This window comes from Schistocerca americana, chromosome X (genome assembly GCF_021461395.2).
Source record: "Schistocerca americana isolate TAMUIC-IGC-003095 chromosome X, iqSchAmer2.1, whole genome shotgun sequence".
Classification (NCBI taxonomy): Eukaryota; Metazoa; Arthropoda; class Insecta; order Orthoptera; family Acrididae; genus Schistocerca; species Schistocerca americana.
Genome location: NC_060130.1, coordinates 149447435 through 149468973, shown reverse-complemented (window position 1 = coordinate 149468973; position 21539 = coordinate 149447435). Strand labels below are relative to the sequence as shown.

Below are 21539 nucleotides of genomic sequence, written 5' to 3'. Positions count from 1 at the left end.
CCACATATCATGCCGGTAAATGCCAACTGCTCGACCATGAAATCCACATTTTCTCACCTCCTGCCAAACTGTCATAGTACTTTCAGTGGATCCTGATGCAGTTTGGAATTCCTGTGTGATGGTCTGGATAGATGTCTGCCTATTAAACATTATGACCCTCTTCAACTGTCAGTGGTCTCTCTCAGTCAACAGACGAGGTCAGCCTGTATGCTTTTGTGCTGTCCATGTCCCTTCACATTTCCACTTCACTATCACATCAGAAACAGTGGATCTAGGGATGTTTAGGAGTGTGGAAATCTTGTGCACAGACATACGATGCAAGTGACACCAAATAAACTCACCACTTTTGAAGAGCATGAGTTACACAGAGTGCCCCATTCTGCTCTCTCACAATGTCTAATGACTACTGAGGTTGCTAATATGGAGTACCAGGCAGTAGGTAGCAGCAGAATGCACCTAATATGAAAAACTTATGTTTTTGGGGGTGTCTGGATATTTTCTATCACATAGTTTATGTGACTTCTTCACTTTAGAGCTAACATGATGCTGTTCTTCAGTGTCAACATTGTTTAACAAAGGTAACATAACATTCCATGAAAGAGAATGTGGCTCATTTGAGTAAGCAGTGCTTTGTGTTTCTGTAAATATACTGACTGAACAGGCCTGTGCTTGCCACAGGAAACGCAAGTTTCCTTTCATCAAGGACAAGATTGGGTGGTGAATTACAGTGAAGGCAATGAGCCTGCTGTCTCACATTCTGTTTACACTGCTGTTTGTGCTGTTCCCTAGCCGGCCACAGTGAGTGGGCCACAGCAGGCTGTATTGCAATGCAAATAGGCACTACCTCAGAACTGTCTGCCGCACTATCACAAGAGTCCTTATAGTCTATAATTTGCATAACTTACTGCAAAAAAAGAGTCAGTGTATTTAAGAATTTTAATTTGATCAAAAAATGAGAATGTTTAACAGTACCTTACACCTGAAGTGCCATGAAATGAACTTCCTACTGGGTGAGATATTCAGACCAGTCATCTTTCATCTCACTGAATTCCTGAAATGGCAGTGCAAACGGAAGTTGTGTACGCTGCTGGCTGCCGGAGCTGCTGGTGATGCCTTCAGTGCCATCTGGGCTACCAGGAAGTGATTGATGGTGTCCATATGTTGAGGCATTTATTCATTCTGAAACTGAAAATACTGCATTAGATTAAATGCTGACTGAGAAGCAGGCATTTAAGGCCTTGGAATTTGCTGCACTGCTATGATACCAGTATCCAAGTGTAGCAAGAATATGCACTCTTGCAAATAAATGGCAAATAAATGATAAATAAGAACACACACAATTGGAAATACGTGCTGATCAAGCAAGGCAAATGAAGCACAGGAACCAGAAAGTAAATGCAAAACAGAATAGCCTTCTGTTGTGCTACTTGACTGTTTGTCACATGATTGCCATTTTTTGTTTTGCCTGTCACTCTTCTACCACTCTTCCTTCATGGATTTAGTGGTTTCTGGACACCATTTTCTTGCTTTGTATTTCACATTACTGGGACTTGACAACAGTAGAAGGGTGGAACACAAAAATCGCCAATGCCAGTTGTGGTGTGCTTTCATTAGATATCAATGTAGGAAGACAGTTTGCTGCTTCTCTACTCCTGGCCACCTAACACCTTAGGGATCTGGACAAGAGCAAACAATCTGCACCAATAAGCAGTAACTGGATGTTTACCTAACTTTGAGTCAGTCCAGTAGTATAATCCTATATCAAAGTCCAATCTTTACAGCAATCTACTACAGTACCAAACACACAGCCTGACAGTATCTTCTCTCATCCATGTTTATTTGAACTGTTCTTTGGCCACCACATGGCTGAATTTTATCCAGGCTGCAGAGGTCATCCTTTTCAGCAGTCGGAGGCCAGACCAGGTAGGTGCACATCACTGGTCGCATTATTGTCATGCATAACTGCTATCAGAATACGCAGAATCCTTGCAGTGTGTTACCAACTATCACTAGGTGCCACCTCTGAAGGTGCAAAACCTGTCTTTTTCCTACTTGAAAGAGAGTCCAAGTGGGAGTACAGCAGCTTCTTTATTGTCCTTCCAAAAACCAAAAATATGTTTGTCACAATTTATAATTAGAAATTAACTCTGCATCTTCTGCAGTTCCAAACAAAATACAATTCTGTGAATTTAGTCCTGGCTCCAGGGAGTTAGGTGGAGTTAAGCACTGAAATCACTAACACTCAAAGAAAGCTCTTTTCCAATGCAGAAGCCGCCTTCTTGGTGTTGTTCTCTCATTGCCAACAGCATGCTGATGGGAGCTTAACTGAGGGACTGTAAGCAGCCAGTGCATGAGTCAGCCACTCTCATCAATGGGAACTGTCCACAGTGATCCCTGGGTTTCCTTAAATAGCTGTTTCCAGGAAGAAATGTTATTCCCCCTAGTAACTGATGACCAAGTGTAGGCAGCCAGGGATCTCTTGCTGTTGCCTGGCAAGGTACTTGATCGTCTGCAGCCCTTGGTGCACTGTCTGGTGGTCTGGAGGTATACTTGAAAATCCTGAGTGGCTGCTACATACATGACTTGTGTGGTATAGCCATCATGTGTGTTGCAGGTTGTGCCCCTAGGCACCATAACAGAAGGTATGGATTGCAGTGACACCATATAACAGCCCAGTCGTGGTCTGCTTAGCGGTTAGCAGTGTCTTCTAGATTACAATAAAGGGTGAGAATTTTGGACTCTCAGTAACTCCAACAGTCAGTGCTAGGATTGGACTACATGAATCCGTAACAATGTGATCATGGTTCTTAAGAGAAAAAGAGTATGTTCTAGAGAATATGCCCATTTTATGTACAGAAGGACAGAGGGAATTTGTTGGGGCTATTAAATCAATTTAAATTTCACATACAGGAACTTGTTATTGAAGACAATGATGTACACTCAAGTACCTAAACTATTACAGAGCAAAAGCCTTAGGAAATATCGTAACACTACTGAAATTCACAACACTCTAAACTGCAGTGAAGGCATCGTCAAATCATGGCCTCCAAAGAACTTATTGACAAGTGGCAAAATCACATTGGTAACCAACCCCAGGGGGATCATGTAACAAGTAAATGATGAACTGGAAGAAAATAACAGCCTTGAGACTGTTCTGACTTGCTCAAAGTGTGGATTAATAAGAGTTTATCCAACTACAATCTAATGCACTGCTTTCATTGTAAATGATTTTGACATATAATTCTCAAATAGAGGGTGGGGTAAATAAAGGTGGCCCAGAGAACAGAGTTCCAGGGTACAAAGAAAAACAGCAGAGGAAATAAAATACAGTGCTAACCCGACAGATGTTGAATGTGACCACCATTCACTCTTGGCACTTTTAGGCACTGGTAAACAAGGTCAAAGCTGGACTGCTGGAATTTAAATTTCTACTGCAGTTCTTTGGTCATGGCCCTAGCTGGCAACCCATGTCACCTGATCTGACTGACCTCAGCTAACAAGTCTGTCAGTGTGGGATTACTTTGTGTGGGGAGCCCTCAAATCTATCAGACGTGAAAATTGTATAAATGTGCTTCAAAGTTTGGCTGGCTGTATGGGCAGTTGCTCCATCCTGTTGGAAGTACCTATCTTTTCCTCCTCTGTTAACGCTGTCACAGATGGTTTCATAATCACATCCATTTGTCCAGGCCACTTTTATTTACCCCACCCTGTACAAGGGAAAGCCAGCATATGAGAAATATGGTGTTTAGGACATAGTTTGCCACCGTTTAGCATCAGCTGCTGACACAGATATTGGGTTTAGATAAGGAGTGCACTAATCCTTCAGAGTCAAAGAAAACTATCAGCATGGCTATGACATTTGACCTGACCTGATGAGTTTTTTTTGGTCTTGGAGAAATTTTTCTGACCCATTGTGAAGAAGAGACATGGGTCTACAGTTTTGATATTGAGACCAAGGTTCTATCACTAGTTATGAATCTCTTAAGGAACATCTCATTCTCATTTGCACAATCTAAAAGCTCTTCACAGATAGTGAGGTGAAGGTCTTTCTGGTCTTGACTCATGAGCCAGGGGAAAGACTCGGTGGCAACACGATGCATTCCAAGATGCTGGGTCTGGATTTCACGACATGATCTAACTGAAATTTTACAGTCTTCTGCAATCTCTTGGACAGTCAGTCTTTGACTGGTACAGACAATTTCATTGGCGTTCCTGACATGAGTGTTGTCAGTAGACGTCGAAGGGCATCTTGAACAAGGATCATCTTTAACTTCCATCCAGCCTTTTTTTAAACCATGTGAACCATTCATAACACCAAGTAAAACTTAAGTACTCATCACCTTAGGCTTTCTGCATCATTTGGTGTGTCTCTGTAAAGGTTTTCTTGAGTTCCATGCAAAATTTAATGTAGACATGTTACTACTGTAACTCTGACACCGAAAATTTGCAAACTGTGTGGGACAATGTTCTACTCAGTATAGCACTGAACAATAACTAACAGACATACAACAATGAAACTTCCGGCAGTTGCACATTAAACACAGGCATGTGCAGGGATTCCAACCACATTTCACTACAACACACCATTGACCTGAAATTGCAAATGTTCCAGAATTTTTTGATCAGACCTCATACATCTGTGTCTGCAATTGCAACTATAAAGGCATAGTTGTAATTGGCATGTAGGCAGATGACGCCCCTACACTTTGCTGCAGCAAATGGCCACACGGCTCTTGTGCGGCTGCTACTGGATGCATCTGCTGACCCCAACAGCAGAGATGACTTGGGACATACGCCACTGCACTTGGCGACAGTGTGGGGCCAGGCAGGGGTGGTGGTTGACCTACTGCAGACAGTTCGGCCAGGGATGGCAGGGGGAGATCTGCTGAGCTCATGAGTTGATTGCAGCCCACTTTGCTGGACAAATCAGGCTAGCTGGCCAGTCTGTTGGCCCACCAGCCCACTATGTTTTGTGCTCTGCTGATGGACTACTCCAGCCTATTGGCTGTTGTAAGGAAGCCTAGTATTTGTCCACAATCTTCTAAACCTTATGGGAGAAAATGACTGAGTACATGAATTTTTCCCCTAACTTTCCTTTCTTGACTTGACTAATAGTAGGAATCGTGTAGTATAAGACATCACAATATTATTATTATTATTATTATTATTATTATTATTATTTAGGGTGCAGGGCAATGAGCAACATACTAAAAATCTTGACTGGTGGGATCTCAGTGTGGGAGGTGGTGAGGGGTGCAACTGTTTAATGTTTTCCTTGAATAACTTGGATACTGTGACCTCTAGTTCAAATGTTTCCTAGCACAAAATTAAATTACATTAAATTTCATTCAGGAAAAGTTCAGTTCATTATTTTTTTTTCTCCTAGAATTAATAGTTTCCACATTGCAGCAGGTGGAAAAGTCACAGATTAATAAAATATATTGTTTTAATGGTACGAGGGTGACTCCAAAAGAAATACACACTATTTTTTTTTTAAATCCATCTTTTATTCTACATGTTTGAAAGTTTTGCAGTGTGTAGATACATCTTTTAGGAACAATACTTTCATTTCTCTACATAATTTCAATTCCTGCTGGCCGCAGTGGTCTAGCGGTTCTAGGCGTTCGGTCCGGAACCGCGCGACTGCTACGGTTACAGGTTCGAATCCTGCCTCGGGCGTGGATGTGTGTGATGCCCTTAGGTTAGTTAGGTTTAAGTAGTTCTAAGTTCTAGGGGACTGATGACCACAGATGTTAAGTCCCGTAGTGCTCAGAGCCATTTGAACCATTTTTCGGTTCCTGTCAACTGCGTTACACCATCTTGGAACCAGCGTCTGTATACCTGCATGGTAAAATTCTGGACCAACCTGTTGGAGCCACTGTTTGGCAGCATGCACAAGGGAGTCATCATCTTCAAACCTGGTTCCACGAATAGGGTCTTTCAATTTCCCAAAGAGATGATAGTCACATGGAGCCAGGTCAGGACTGTAAGGTGGGTGTTTCAGTGTTGTCCATCCGAGTTTTGTGATCACTTCCATGGTTTTTTGACTGACATGTGGCCATGCATTGGCATGCAACAGCAAAACATCCTGCTTTTGCCGATGTGGTTGAACATGACTCATTCGAGCTTGAAATTTCTTCAGTGTCATCACATATGCATCAGAATTTATGGTGGCTCTTGAGTGTGTACAGTATGAGGCCTGCCATTGCGAGGACAATCATCAATATTGCCATGCCCGCTTTTATCACGTAACCTGCTTGCTTACCGACTAACTGTGCTGCAATTGACAGCAACATCTCCATACACCTTTTTCAACCTATTGTGGATGTTTCCCACTGTCTCGTTTTCACAGCACAGGAATTCTATGACAGCATGTTGCTTCTGACGAACTTCAAGTGTAGCAGCCATCTTGGAGACATGCTGTGACAGTGCCACTCACGGCAACAGGTTGAACTAAATTTGAAAACAAGTGGGAAGGATGTATCTACACACTGTAAAGCTTTCACACATCACAATGAAAACCGTATTTTCACAAAAATAGTGCGCATTTCTTTTGGAGTGATCCTCGTATAAAGTTTGTGATTATTGATAAATGAAGATGGTTAAGAACAAATATTAAATGTGTGTAGCTCATCTAAGTACAGTACAACCATATTAAGGGATCAATTGTGTTCCTGGTGGTGTAACAGGATGGAAGGAAAGGAGGGGAGGGGGGCAGGGGTGGAGGTTAGAATCGCAAAGGAAGGTATGTTGGCAGAATGTTGTCATGCACTTCCCTACTTCATAGGTCTGCAGACCGAAGAGCAAGGAGTAATGAGTCGCCACTCTGTTTACCCAGCTGCATCACAAGAAGCAACCACAGGATGTTTCACAAAGTTATAACGACTCTTCTGCAGCTTACCCTATGAATCACTGCTGATGCAGTGTGCAGACATGCCTGGAAGGTGTTTATTATCTGCAGAGAGCATTAACACTATATGGTATACAATATGATTTCTAGTAACAGTAACACGAGACACACATATTGACAGATTTGTATAAATTTCAGCCCCCTGTTGTACACTGCTAAATCAGAAATTGATTTTTTATCATAATGTGTGGCAGTTATAGCAATATTCTTAGAAAGGCAACTGTCTCCACCATGAATTCTGCTCACTTTTTGATTTAGGGAGACTGTACCTCCACTGCATTCTCTGTCCAGTTCTCTTATGTGAATAGGCAAAATAACTTCTCTGGGCTCGTGTTTATATAGCAAAATAATTATTTTCATTTTATTGATTGAGTACTGATTTTCAGTTTTTAAGTGAGCTTTATTTAAAATACATTCCTGCAAACAATGGCTGAGAAGCACTTAATTCATAAGTGTTGTATTGTCAGTGATCTATGTAGTGATGGTGGGAAAGGGGGTGGATTGATAAATGTGCCACGTTCCTGCTGTCTATACTGACAGTGTATTGTAAAGCCATGTAAACAAGCTGTAGTCAGCCAGTGTTGAATTAATGAAGAACCAGGAAGTTGTTCTGCATCTCTCACCATTAACTGTGTCACTGATACACTGCCTAAATCGCTTCCATCCAGGAATTGCTGGCACCTGTATAGTAGCCTGCAGTGAGTTGAACAACTCAACGAACTTTCACAGCATATCTTGCAAGGTATATGTGAACACATCTGTTGGAATGGTACTGATCACGGTGAATTCTATACCAGTAATCTGATGTTATTTTAACATAAGATAATCAATGCATATCTGAACTACTTTAACACATAGGTGACCTGCTGCTGTTCCAAAGTGCACCTTCAAACGTTGTCAGAGCAGATGCTGTGAAAAGCATTCCAGCAACTGGTAGTGGAGGCAATGAAACCAGTGCTGTCCAATACATATTAATAGCATGTCACACTTGAGGCAGGCTGTTCAGTGTGGTAGACAAATGACAGCTCCAGCTGTTGAGTTTATTTGCAGTTGTTAAATTGCTATTATGTAAAAAAACACAAACTTAGCTCAGTGAAATGACTTTACTTGCATAAGAGAAATGCTTGGGAGGTAGACATAGTCTGTCTGTAAACTGACAATTCAGCAGTGCTCATGGTGAGGGATTTGTCTTTCCCAGTAGAATGCTGCAGCTGCTGTAGAGGATGACTAAGAACTAATTTCCCTTCTAGCAGTGTACAACAGTGTGCAGTGTTTTACATAGGATCAGTCCACATGCATTCTTATGAAGTTTTTTTTGCATAAAATGATCAGTTGTGACACATCCCTGAATACTGACTATTACTCAAGAGACCCCCTATTGCTAACAACACTAACAATGCACATTGAATGGTTTCAGATATAGAACAAAGTTAGAATGGGGCATATGCTCATACATTAATTATTTTCTGTGTTATTCAATAAATGGTCAGGCTTACACATATACAACATAATGAACAGTGAAACATGCATTTTACAAAGTATCAATTGAAAAACGTGTATTTTTAACACATTCACCTCTAAGAATTGTCATACATGTCACATTACAGCTGTTATACAGTTTACAATAAATGTTTGACTATCCCACTATGAACTTCACTGCATTTGCGCACTCTTGGGAGAACGTGTGTTGCTGTCTGAGTGCCTCTGCACATTCCCTAATGAGGGCAGCAGCATCCACGATGCGACCCAGCAGTTCATCTAGCATAGTCACCTTTTGATTTGTACATCTCAGGCTTCATCCCACCCCACAAAAAAAAAATCTAATGGCATAAGGTCTGACAATCTTGGTGGCCAGTTAATTGTATTACCTGTATTACCATAGCTAATCCAGTAATTAGGACAAGACAAATATGTGTGTACCATTAGACCAAAAACAAATGTATCATGGAAACAATTTGGAATAGGGCATATGTCCATATGAAGCTTTTTGCTTCAAATGAGTTATATCTGAATACTGACCATTTCCCCTGGGATACCCTGCATGTACTACTTGCAGTGTTAGTGCACAAACACATCTGAGGGGGTATTTATTTTTCACAAAATGCATTACGTTACCAATGATTCATAAGGCAAGCTGTGGCAGGGTCAGTAAAAGTTTGTGGAACACTCTTAAGTTACTTCTTGTGATGTGGTGGGATAGAGAGAGTGAAGGAACTCATCTACTTGCTCTTCAGTTTGCAGACCTATGAAGGAGGGAAGTGCAGGACCACAATCTGGCTACCTCCCTTCCCTCATGTTTCTACCTTCCACCAACACCACTGTCCACCCTGTTACACCCCACAGTTTGTCCCTTAATATGGTTCTACTATGCTCAGATTAAGTACACACAATTAATATTTGCTCATAACCCACTTTATTTAACAATAATTGTAAGTTTTATACCATTAAAACAATATTTTTAATAATCTGCTATTTTTCCATCCACTGCAATGCAGAAACTATTACTCCTAGAGAAAAAATGAATATTACCTTTTAGTAGGAAATTTAATGTAGTTTAAAACAGTGGCTTCTAATGAAACTATTTCCCAGCACAAAATTAGAGTTACTCAAGAAAAACATAAAAATATGGCCTTTAAACACCCTTGTCCCATGCTCACACCCTACTGGTCAGGATTTTTAAAATGTTGTTCATGGCTCTTCACCCCCTACCAATGTACAAAAATTTGGAACTACAGAAGCTTTTTCCCCCCAATTGAACTTTTTTGGTCTTTGATGATTGGGCAATCTGTGCCAATGGGTTCTTACCTTGTAATTATAAATGATTCCACTGTGCTAAGAATATAACGTCTTTACTTCTGTGAAATACGAATCCAGTCAGAGAAAAATATACAATAATTGTTATTCCTGTCATATACGTTCTTCTAATTAGTAAAAATGCCTATGTTGATTCTTGAACTGGCTGAAGGTAAAAAAATATAAACTGGAACTATGGTGAAGCATACAAGCTCAAACATTCATTGAAACTAGTTCTTACCCTCTCCTTCACAGCTTACTGAAATAACAATAAAATAGGGGAAATCCTGTGCTCTGCAGACAGATGTGGAACAAAATGTATCAAGATTGACAAGCTGGTCCAGCAAGTAAATTGGAAGTGTGCAATGATGATGTGCTGAAAATCAGTGCCTCTGAATCTGTTTTATTTAAAAAGCCTTTAGAATTCTCATATTAAAAACATTATTAACATACTACATCTTCATTCTTCATATCTACATGTTTATTTTTCACATAATCAGCCTGGCAACAAATACATTTCTTCCAATAAGAGACCAGTTTCTTAATACCATCACTGTAGAATGTTTGACAATGCCAGAGCACATGCAGGAGCTGCAAGAATTTGACACCTTGGATTCACTGTCATTGATAGTGGTGAAGTGGTGCAAGCAGAGGTGAAGTTGTTTCTCCAAGTCCGGCCTGTATGGACAATGATCAAAGTTAAATCCTGAGAGATGTTCTCTAAGTTTTGGAAACAAATGAAAATTGGATGGGCCATCAACAATGTCATGCTGAAGGAGAGGATGCTCCATGTGTGGATGAACTCTTCAAATTCAAAACTTGATTGCAGCATGCTGTTCCTCACATGCCGACATAGTTACATTATGCACCACCATGTTACATGCTACAATTTGGAGCCCTATAGTGGCAGAGGGCTCCAAATATGTAGACTTCAAGAATGAAGATCTAGAATGTTAATAACATTTGTTTTATTTAAAATGTTTCAAGGGTTTTTGCATTAAAACATGGAGTCATTACTTTTTTATATCCTTAGCTGTTTACAAAAACAACATGGGCTTCTATATACATAGTAAAAACTCCTACCAGAATGTGCATAAAATCAGTAAGTAAAAACACTGCAGGAAATGAGACAGAAGCTTTATTGGGATGCCTACTGACCCAGTCTATTCAAGATAGTAACAGACCACAAACTGTAATACAGAATCTGGTACCGCGCGCCACAGAATTTGAATCCGTGCCAGACGTCATGGATGTCTAAGACCCATAGAGGTCACTGCACCGTAAGCTATGGCGGCACATGCCTCCTGGCCTGCTTTTAGTGTGGGGGCACCACAGTGGAACACGTGGTCCCAGCGGCCAATAGCGGCACCCCCGAGAGCATACTTAAGCACCGGCCACTTGCCCATCCAGTCAGTCTACTGTTGCTTACATCGGTTTACACCTTGCTTGCGTTAGACTGCTTTCTTCCTGGTTCATGTATGAGTTTGTTTCCTTGTGACTCTGTTGTTCGGTCTTGTCATATTCATTCTGTCCTATGTTGGTCGTGTCCATCCTTTTCTGTTGTGTTGTTGTTCGCGGGCCGCTCCGCGGGTCCCGCCGCGCCATCCGTCAGTGCTACCCCGTGACCGTCCTGATTGCAGTTACAACATTTTGGCGACGAGGTAACCGGTGGTCGTTCTTGGTATGGAGGTGAAGTTGGTCTGTCTGCTGGAGCAACAGCAACAGCTCATGCAGCAGCAGCAGCAGCATCAGCAGCAGCTCCAGTTAGACATCTTACAAAAGTCGCTGCAGTTGCTAACGGACAAAGTCGCTGCAGTTGCTAACGGACAAAGACGCTGCAGTTGCTAACGGACAAAGTCGCTGCAGTTGCTAACGGACAAAGTCGCTGCAGTTGCTAACGGACAAAGTCGCTGCAGTTGCTAACGGACAAAGTCGCTGCAGTTGCTAACGGACAAAGTCGCTGCAGTTGCTAACGGACAAAGTCGCTTTTTCTTTTTCTTTTTTTTTTTTGTGGTTTTAGGGCGCACAACTTCAATGGTCATTAGCGCCCTGACTACTCTAAGAATGCACCGTGAGTCACAAGTTGACCACAACAACTAAAAGGGAAAACACGATAAAAGACAGACTGACAGGCATAGGATTAAAAAACAGCATCATCAAATGTCCTTAGCGAGGTTTGTCAAATTGATAAAACGAAGAACACGAGCAGCTGCTCGTGGGTCATCCGCTAAAATGGCATCGAAAGTATTTGGCAGGTTAAGATCGAGGCGCAGTGTGTTAAGATATGGACAGGACATTAAAATGTGTCTAACCATCAGCAAGTGCCCACATGGGCAGAACGGCGCCGGCGCAGCCGTCAGCAGATGGCGATGGCTGAACCGGCAGTGTCCAATTCTTAACCGGGTTAAAACGACCTCCTCCCGCCGAGAAGGTCGTGAGGAGGACGTCCAAGCCACGGGAAGAGGTTTTAAGGCCCGAAGCTTGTTGTCGGTAAGTGCAGCCCAATCGGCATGCCACAGAGATAGGATGCGCCGACAAATCACCCTGCTAAAATTGGACGAAGGGACACAACAAGAAGCTGTCCGAGGCTGGAGGACCGCAGCCTTGGCCGCGGCATCTGCAGCTTCGTTCCCAGGGATACCGACATGGCCAGGAACCCACATAAAGCTAACTGGAGAACCGACGTCCACCAGCTGCTGAAGAGAGCGTTGGATCCGGTGTACGAAAGGGTGAACCGGGTACGGATCACTGAGGCTCTGGATGGCGCTCAGAGAATCTGAGCAGATGACATAAGCAGAATGTCGGTGGCGGCAGATGTAAAGAACAGCCTGGTAGAGGGCAAAGAGCTCAGCTGTGAAGACCGAACAATGGCCATGGAGCCGGTATTTGAAACTTTGTGACTCGACAATAAAGGAACACCCGACCCCGTCATTGGTCTTAGAGCCATCTGTATAAATGAAAGTCATGTCGATGAACTTTGAACGAAGTTCCAAAAAACGGGAATGGTAGACCGAACCGGGGGTGACCTCTTTTGGGAGCGAGCTGAGGTCAAGGTGAACGCGGACCTGAGCCTGGAGCCAAGGTGGTGTGCGGCTCTCGCCCACTCGAAAGGTTGCAGGGAGTGAAAAATTAAGGTGTTGAAGGAGGCGACGAAAGCGAACTCCAGGGGGTAGCAGGGCAGAGACATACAACCCGTATTGACGGTCAAGAGAATCGTCAAAAAAGGAACGATAAGACGGATGGTCGGGCATTGACAGTAGCCGACAGGCATACCGACAAAGCAGTATATCGCGCCGGTAGGTGAGTGGCAATTCGCCAGCGTCAGCATGAAGACTCTCTATGGGACTGGTATAAAATGCTCCGATCGCAAGTCGTAAACCCCGATGTTGTATGGAGTTGAGGCGGCGTAAGATGGATGGCTGTGCAGAGGAGTATACGAAGCTCCCATAATCCAGCTTGGAGCGGACGATCGACCGATATAGACGAAGTAGGACGGTTCGATCCGCTCCCCACGACATACCACTGAGAACACGGAGGACATTTAAAGAACGGGTACAACGGGCGGCCAAATATGACACATGTGGAGACCAGCTAAGTTTCCTGTCAAATGTAAGGCCTAAAAATTTGGTTGTCTCCACGATTGGGAGAGCAACGGGACCGAGTCGTAAGGACGGTGGGAGAAACTTTGTAGCGCCAGAAGTTAATACAGACCGTCTTCTCGGCAGAAAAACGGAAGCCATTGGCGACACTCCAGGAGTAAAGACGGTCAAGAGAACGCTGAAGACAGCGCTCCAGGACACGTGTACACTGCGCGCTGCAATAGATGGTAATATTGTCCACGAAAAGGGAGCCTGATACATCAGCTGGGAGGCAATCCATTATTGGATTGATCGCGATGGCGAAGAGAGCGACGCTCAAAACTGAGCCCTGTGGCACCCCATTCTCCTGGCGAAAGGTGTCGGACAGGACAGAACCCACACGTACCCTGAACTGTCGATCCATTAAAAAGGAACGAATAAAAAGAGGGAGGCGACCGCGAAGGCCCCATGTATGCATGGTGCGGAGAATGCCCGCCTTCCAACAGGTGTCGTAAGCCTTCTCCAAATCAAAGAACACAGCCACGGTCGGGCGCTTCCGCAAGAAGTTATTCATAATGTAGGTCGACAAGGTAACCAGATGGTCAACAGCAGAGCGGCGCCTACGAAATCCACATTGTACATTGGTAAGTAGGCGTCGAGACTCGAGCAGCCAAACCAATCGAGAGTTAACCATTCGCTCCATCACTTTACAGACACAGCTGGTAAGCGAGATAGGTCGATAACTGGAAGGCAAGTGCTTGTCCTTCCCCGGCTTAGGAATCGGGACAACAATAGACTCGCGCCAGCATGCGGGAACATGTCCCTCAATCCAGATGCGATTGTATGTACGAAGAAGAAAACCTTTACCCGCAGGAGAAAGGTTCTTCAGCATCTGAATATGAATAGAATCTGGCCCTGGAGCAGAGGACCGTGATCGGCCAAGTGCGTTTTCGAGTTCCCGCATGGTGAATGGGGCATTATAACTTTCACAATTCGAGGAGCGGAAGTTAGGTGGCCTAGCCTCCTCTGCCTGTTTGCGGGGGAGGAAGGCAGGGTGGTAATGAGCGGAGCTCGAAACCTCTGCGAAAAAGCGGCCGAAGGCATTGGAGACAGCCTCAGGGGCCACAAGGACGTCATTCGCGACCTTCAAGCCAGAAACTGGTGAGTGGACCTTAGTGCCTTAGTGCCAGATAGCCGGCGCAGGCTACCCCAGACAACAGAAGGAGGAGTAAAACTGTTGAAGGTGCTTGTGAAAGCAGCCCAGCTGGCTTTCTTGCTTTCTTTGATAATACGACGACACTGAGCACGTAATCGTTTATAATTGATACAATTCGCCACTGTAGGGTGGCGTTTAAATGTGCGTAAAGCACGTCGACGAGCACGTAAAGCGTCTCTACAGGCTGCGGTCCACCAGGGGACCGGTACGCGACATGGAGAAGAAGGAGGGTGAGGGATGGAATATTCAGCAGCAGCGAGAATGACTTCCGTGAGGTGTGCGACCTGACGATCGCAGCTTGTAAAGGTTTGATCCTGAAAGGTCGCCCTGGAAGAGAAGAGCCCCCAGTCTGCCTTGGAGATGGTCCAATTAGAGAAGCACGGAGAGGGGGTATGCTGCAGGAGATGGATAACACACGGGAAGTGGTCGCTCGAATATGTATCAGAAAGTGCATACCACTCAAACCGGCGTGCAAGTTGGGGAGTACATATAGAGAGGTCTAAATGGGAATAGGTGTGAGATGTGTCCGAAAGAAAAGTAGGGGCGCCAGTATTGAGGCAGACAAGATCGAGCTGGTTGAAAAGGTCTGCTAACAAGGAGCCCCTCGGGCAGGATGCTGGAGAGCCCCAAAGGGGATGGTGGGCATTGAAGTCTCCAGTTAACAAAAATGGTGCAGGTAGCTGAGCAATAAGTTGCATCACGTCTGCCCTGGTAACGGCAGATGACGATGGAGTGTAAACGGTACAAAAGGAAAACGTAAAAGTGGGGAGAGTAATGCGGATGGCAACTGCCTGCAGGCCGGTGTGCAACGTGATGGGATCGTAGTAAATATCATCCCGGACCAGCAACATAACCCCTCCATGAGCTGGGATACTTACCACAGGGGGTAGGTCAAAACGCACAGAGGTGTAGTGTGCCAAGGCAATTTGATCGCATGGGCGTAGCTTCGTTTCCTGGAGGGCTACGACGAGCGGACGGTGCAAGCGGAGCAGCAACTTCAAGTCCTCTCGGTTGGAGCGAATGCTGCGAATATTCCAGTGAATAAGTGCCATCGTAAGAAAGGGAAGATGAGAGAAGTGGTCACCTCGAAGGCCGCTTAGGGCCTGGCTTCGAGCGAGCACTGCCGCCGCAATCAGTAGGCGGACAGTCATCGTCCATTGGGTCTATAGGGTCATCGGCCATCTCGGGAGGATGGCCGGGAGGGGGAGCTTCCTCCGCCAGTGAACGGCCAGATGTACGGCTACCAGCGGTGCGGCCAGGCGAAACAGATGACGGCCTGGGGCGGCAACCGCTGGGTGGCGCAGGAGAAGAAATGCGCCGTGGCGGAGAAGGAGAACTGTGCTTCCTATGCGCCTTTTTGGAAGGACGTGTAGTGGAAGGACCGGTCGAAGGCTGGGAGGTCGAGGTACGGAGGAAGTCTGCACGGGATGGTTCCTTCTTGAAGGCCCGTGCATCTGACTTCGATGTCTTCGTCTTAGCAGAAGCTGAGGAAGGTGCTCGTGTCTGTGGCGTGATGGGCGGAAGAGGAGACGTCGACCACGCGATCTTAGCACTGGCCGAACGGACGACCGTGGTGCTGAAGGTCAGATCGCATGTCTGGGTTGCTACCTCCCGGGTAGTCCGAGGAGAGGCGAGGACAGTACTGTATTTCCCCGCTGGGAGCAGCGTGGGCGTCCTACTAGCCAATAGCTTGCGAGCAGCCGAGGTGGACACTTTCTCTTTGACCCGAATTTCTTGGATACAGCGTTCTTCCTTATAGACAGGACAGTCGCGGGAGGATGCGGCATGGTCACCCTGACAGTTCACACAGCGAGGAGACGGAGGTGGACAGTCACCCTCATGGGCATCCCTGCCACAAGTGACACATTTAGCCGCATTGGAACAAGACTGTCGAGTGTGATTGAAACGCTGACATTGGTAGCAGCGCGTAGGTGTCGGGACATAGGGGCGAACAGAAATAACCTCGTAGCCTGCCTTGATGCGCGATGGCAGCTTAACACTATCGAAGGTCAAGAAAATTGTCCGGGTCGGTACAAGGTCATTGTTGACCTTTTTCATGACCCTATGGACAGCCGTCACGCCCTGCTCAGCGAGGAATGATTGAAGCTCCTCGTCAGTCAATCCGTCGAGGGAGCTAGTATAGACTACACCACGAGACGAATTCAAAGTTCGGTGGGCCTCCACCCGGACAGGGAACGTGTACAGGAGGGTGGCCCAAAGCAGTTTTTGTGCCTGAAAGGCACTCTCAGTTTCTAGTAATAAGGTGCCGTTACGCAACCTGGTACAAGATTTGACAGATCCGGCTATGGCATCTACGCCCTTCTGAATAACGAAAGGATTGACAGAGGAAAAATCCTTTCCGTCCTCAGATCGAGAAACTACGAGGAACTGTGGGGGCAGGCGGTAGTACTTTTGTCACTGTTGGCTGGTCACGTTTCCGTTTTTGGGTCGAAGTCGAAAGAAATGGAGTAGAATCCATTGCGGAGGAATCCCCCATGATTGCCAGCGTCTCCGATGGCGCGCTCCTTCCTTGTGGGGACCCTCTCAGAGGGCACTCCCGCCTTAGGTGAATGTTTACACCTCAGGTCACACCTCCCGAGAAACAGACGGAGGGACCAATCGGCATGGTCAGAAGGTATCAGCTCAGGCAATCACCCCTCCCCGGGCCTGGCCTTTACCAGGGGGTACGCGCGTGCCTTACATGTCTACCCAAGGCGGGGACTTACGCGTTACCCCGTCACCGGCTACGCGTGCGAATGCGTGGGTCGGCCTTCAGGCACGCACAGGGAGGAAGGAAGAATAGTAAAAAGAAGAAAGAGAGGGAGAAAGAGGACAGACTGTCTCAAACGCCAAGGCGGAGACCAGAGAAGGCAAGGAGAAGAAGGCAATGAGAAAGCAAGGAGAAAAAGGCAATGAGAAAGCAAGGAGAAAAAGGCAATGAGAAAGCAAGGAGAAAAAGGCAATGAGAAAGCAAGGAGAAAAAGGCAATGAGAAAGCAAGGAGAAAAAGGCAATGAGAAAGCAAGGAGAAAAAGGCAATGAGAAAGCAAGGAGAAAAAGGCAATGAGAAAGCAAGGAGAAAAAGGCAATGAGAAAGCAAGGAGAAAAAGGCAATGAGAAAGCAAGGAGAAAAAGGCAATGAGAAAGCAAGGAGAAAAAGGCAATGAGATGGCAAGGAGAAAAAGGCAATGAGATGGCAAGGAGAAAAAGGCAATGAGAAAGGAAGACAGTGAGGTGGAGAAGAGCAAAGAAAGGAACCAACAAAAGGAAGGAAGAAACAAGAAGTGAAAAACCAAAAAGACCACGATGATAGGTCGTGGAACCGTCCGTCTCCGGACGCAGGCGCTAACTACCCCCGTGAGGGGGATGGACTCCTTTTAGTCGCCTCTTACGACAGGCAGGAATACCGCGGGCCTATTCTAATCCCCGGACCCGCAGGGGGGGGACAAAGTCGCTGCAGTTGCTAACGGACAAAGTCGCTGCAGTTGCTAACGGACAAAGTCGCTGCAGTTGCTAACGGACAAAGTCGCTGCAGTTGCTAACAGACAAAGTCGCTGCCCAGGACGCATTACCGCACCAGCTTCAGGGTCCTCAGGTGTCCGATGCTTTCCTGCGTCCACTGTCATTTCCACCCCTTAATGACACTAAAGACATTCCTTGGAAGACATTCTCCACATTGCCAACTCCAATGAAATTGCTCCAGTGGCTAACGAGCATCTTATGACGCGACCGCAGGTGGCAGTGATCACGGCGTCCCGGCAGGTTCCGCCCTCGTGACATTGATGTGGCCCAGCCAACAGGGCCAGCGCTGTTGGGACTCTTCGTGTTCCGACGTCTCTGTGGCATTGGCGCCTTCAGTCGTCCCTCCCCGCTGGTCACGCGGCCCACTTCCGTCTTGCCCACAGTGCTTTACTGCCCATTTGCGGGCTAATTGTCCCCACCACTGGAAAACATGCACACTGTGTAACAAAGAAGGCCACATCCGATCGTTTTGTCATAGTCGCTCGACTCGATCCAGTCCTGCCCCTCCTGGGCTTCAAGATACCATCCACGCTCTGCAATTGGTCGTCCCACAGGATGACCCATCAGCGCAGAAGCTTTTCCTCACGCTCCGCATTTTCACTGAGGATGTCATTAATCAAGGAGACTGTGGCCCCAGTGTCGACCTGAAAACTATGGCGACATATACACGGCTGGGCTCTACTGCACTGTCGCCTCCCTCTCACCGTTTGGTCACCTATGGAGATGGTTCCATTCCCCTTCGTGGGCAGTTCGTCGTCCAGGCAACATACAAGCATGTCCCACGGCTCCTTACCCTCTTTGTCGTCGACCATCCATTGGCTTTGAGTATTTTTGGCCTGGATGCATTTCAACTGTTTGGCTTTTCAATTTCCGATGAAGTTAAGGTCGTTTCCACGGCTGTTCCCTTTCAGGACCTGTACGATCTGTGCACCGCTTTCGCGTTGTCGTTTGCACCAGATCTCGGATGTGCTTCCGGCTTTCAGGCGCACATCACCCTCCGGCCGGATGCACAGCCTTGCTTTTTCCGGGCCCAGCACCTTCCGGTGGCCTTACAGCCAGCGGTCAAGCAGGAACTCAATCGGCTCCAGGCTGCTGGCATGCTGGAACCTGTAACCTATAGTGCATGGGCGACACCGCTGGTGGTCATATCGGAACCCAATGGGTCCCTTCCGCTGTGTGGGGATTTTGGCACTACAGTCAATGCTCAGTCCCTCGTTGACACTTACCCCATTCCCCGACAGGAAGATCTTCTTGCCAAGCTTGCCGGGGGGGGGGGGGGGGGGTGGATGAGTAATTTTCCAAGATCGACCTGGCTGAGGCATACCACCAGTTGCCCTTGGATGCCGAATCTCAGAACATCATGGTTATCAACACGCCTTTCAGATTGTATAAGTACAAGCGCCTTCCCTTTGGTGTCTCTTCAGCACCGGCCATTTTCCAGCGATTCCTGGTGCAGCTTACCCAGCCTATCCCTGCTTGTGTGAATTATCTGGATGACATCTTGGTCACTGGGCGTTCCCACCAGGAACATTTGCAAAACCTCGGCGCCTTATTTCACGCTCTGCAGTCTGCTGGTCTCCGCTGTCGGCTGGATAAGTGTTGTTTTTTTCAACCGGAAGTGGAATACTTGGGCCACTGGCTTAGCAAAGATGGCATTCGCACTTTGGGTCGTAATGTCATGGCCATTGAAGCCCTTCCTTGTCCGAAGGACTTATCGGAACTGCAGGTGTTTCTGGGCAAGGTTACTTATTACTTAAAGTTCTTGCCCCAGGCTGCCTCCGTTGCTCAACCCCTCAATCACTTATGCTACAAAGGGGTACCTTTTGTTTGGACTCCTGCCTGTGACCAGGCTTTTCTCCATTTAAAGGTGATGTTGAAGTCCGCCCCTTGCCTTACTCCCTTCTCTCCAGACCACCCCTTGGTTGTGGCCACTGATGCTTCGGCATACGGCATTGGGGCTGTCCTCGCCCACCGAGATGGTGATGGCTCTGAACAGCCCATCGCTTATGCCTCTAAGACATTGACCCTGGCGCAACGAAACTACTCCCAGATTGAAGATGAGGCCCCGGTGATCGTGTTCGACGTACAAATATTTCATTCCTATCACTTTGGGACAAAGTTCACCCTCCTGATGGACCACAAACCCTTGGTTACACTTTTCAGGCCCCACTCTCACCTTCCCGAGCGGACGGCTCAACGTCTCCAGCACTCGGCACTGTTTTATGTAGTTACGCTTACACCATCCGGTATAAGCCCACCGCCCACCATGCTAATGCAGATGCTTTGTCACATCTCCCAGCAGGCCCCGATCCTGCCTTTGACCAACAGGAGGTCCTTTGCTTTCACATTGATTCCGCCCACTGGGATGCGTTGGACGGTCTTCCTCTTATGGCTGCTGATGTTACTGCGACTACCCGCCGCGACCTTGTCTTGCGGCAGGTTCTCAACTACGTGGTCCACGGGTGGCCGTCCTATGTTACTCGTCGGATGCAGTCCAATTTCAGCCCCTGGCGCCACCTGTCTCACAGGCTCTGTGTGGTCGATGATGTCCTTCTGTTGGCCACGGAGTCAGATGCCCACCGGGTAGTCATCCCTCTGGAATTGTGGCTTTGGGTGCTCAGTTTGTTACACCGCGGGCACTGGGGTATGTGCCCTATGAAAGTTTTGGCTCGGCGCCAAGTGTATTGGCCCGGCATCGATGGCGATATTGAGCGCCTGGTCCGTGGACACCAGGACACCCTTGTTACAAGCTGATGAAGGAGAGGACACAGGCTGCTGCACAGCTGCAGTGGGTGCAATGGATGATTTTATGTAAGACTAGTGAACATGTCAATGCTTTGCAGTTGCTAAATACGTATGGGAATTTTCACTTTATGTATTATGCATACATTTGTCTATTATGTATAGAGTATTAAAACATATATTGCCTATGTCCATCCAAATACTAGACTGTTGTGCAAAAGTGTGAAGTAAATTGTTACCAAAAATCCCAAAATGTCCTGATTTTTGGTAACATCTTTAAAGCAGGGTAGGTTGTACTGAGAAATAATTTTTAAGAAAAAAATTGATATTAACTCAGAAACATCACTTTGTTAGTATTGAAGTAAGCCAATCAGGCCATTGCACATGGAAATGCAAGTGGTACACCAGAGACAATGTGCCCAAATGTATTCTTAATTGTGTTTCTTAAAACTGAACCACGGAGTGAGGATTGAACCAGAACCAAAAACTGAGAAGTCTCATATGCTGTCATCTATGCTATGAGAACAGCCGAAACTAATTGTATCTGGTAGGCCATTTGAATTTGCATGCACAGTGACGTTATTGGCTAACTCCAATGTCAATTTAACTTGGAAACGCCACAACACATCGAATTTTTTCTGAACAATTATTTATTGACACTACCTACCCTGCAACACACTTACAAGCTTTTCAGATTGTTTCTGACCACCATATACAGTTGTACAGTTGAGGACCAAGACACCACTGCAGTGATAAGTTAAGGTTTGAGTCCTCACCTG

General features: G+C 46.2%; 1 protein-coding gene across 1 annotated transcript in view; it reads left to right on the top strand.

Annotated features, from left to right (window-relative positions):
* Nucleotides 1–21539, top strand: part of LOC124555323 (probable medium-chain specific acyl-CoA dehydrogenase, mitochondrial) — a 194721-nt gene that overhangs the window by 57650 nt on the left and 115532 nt on the right. The gene's annotated exons all lie outside the window — the stretch shown is intronic.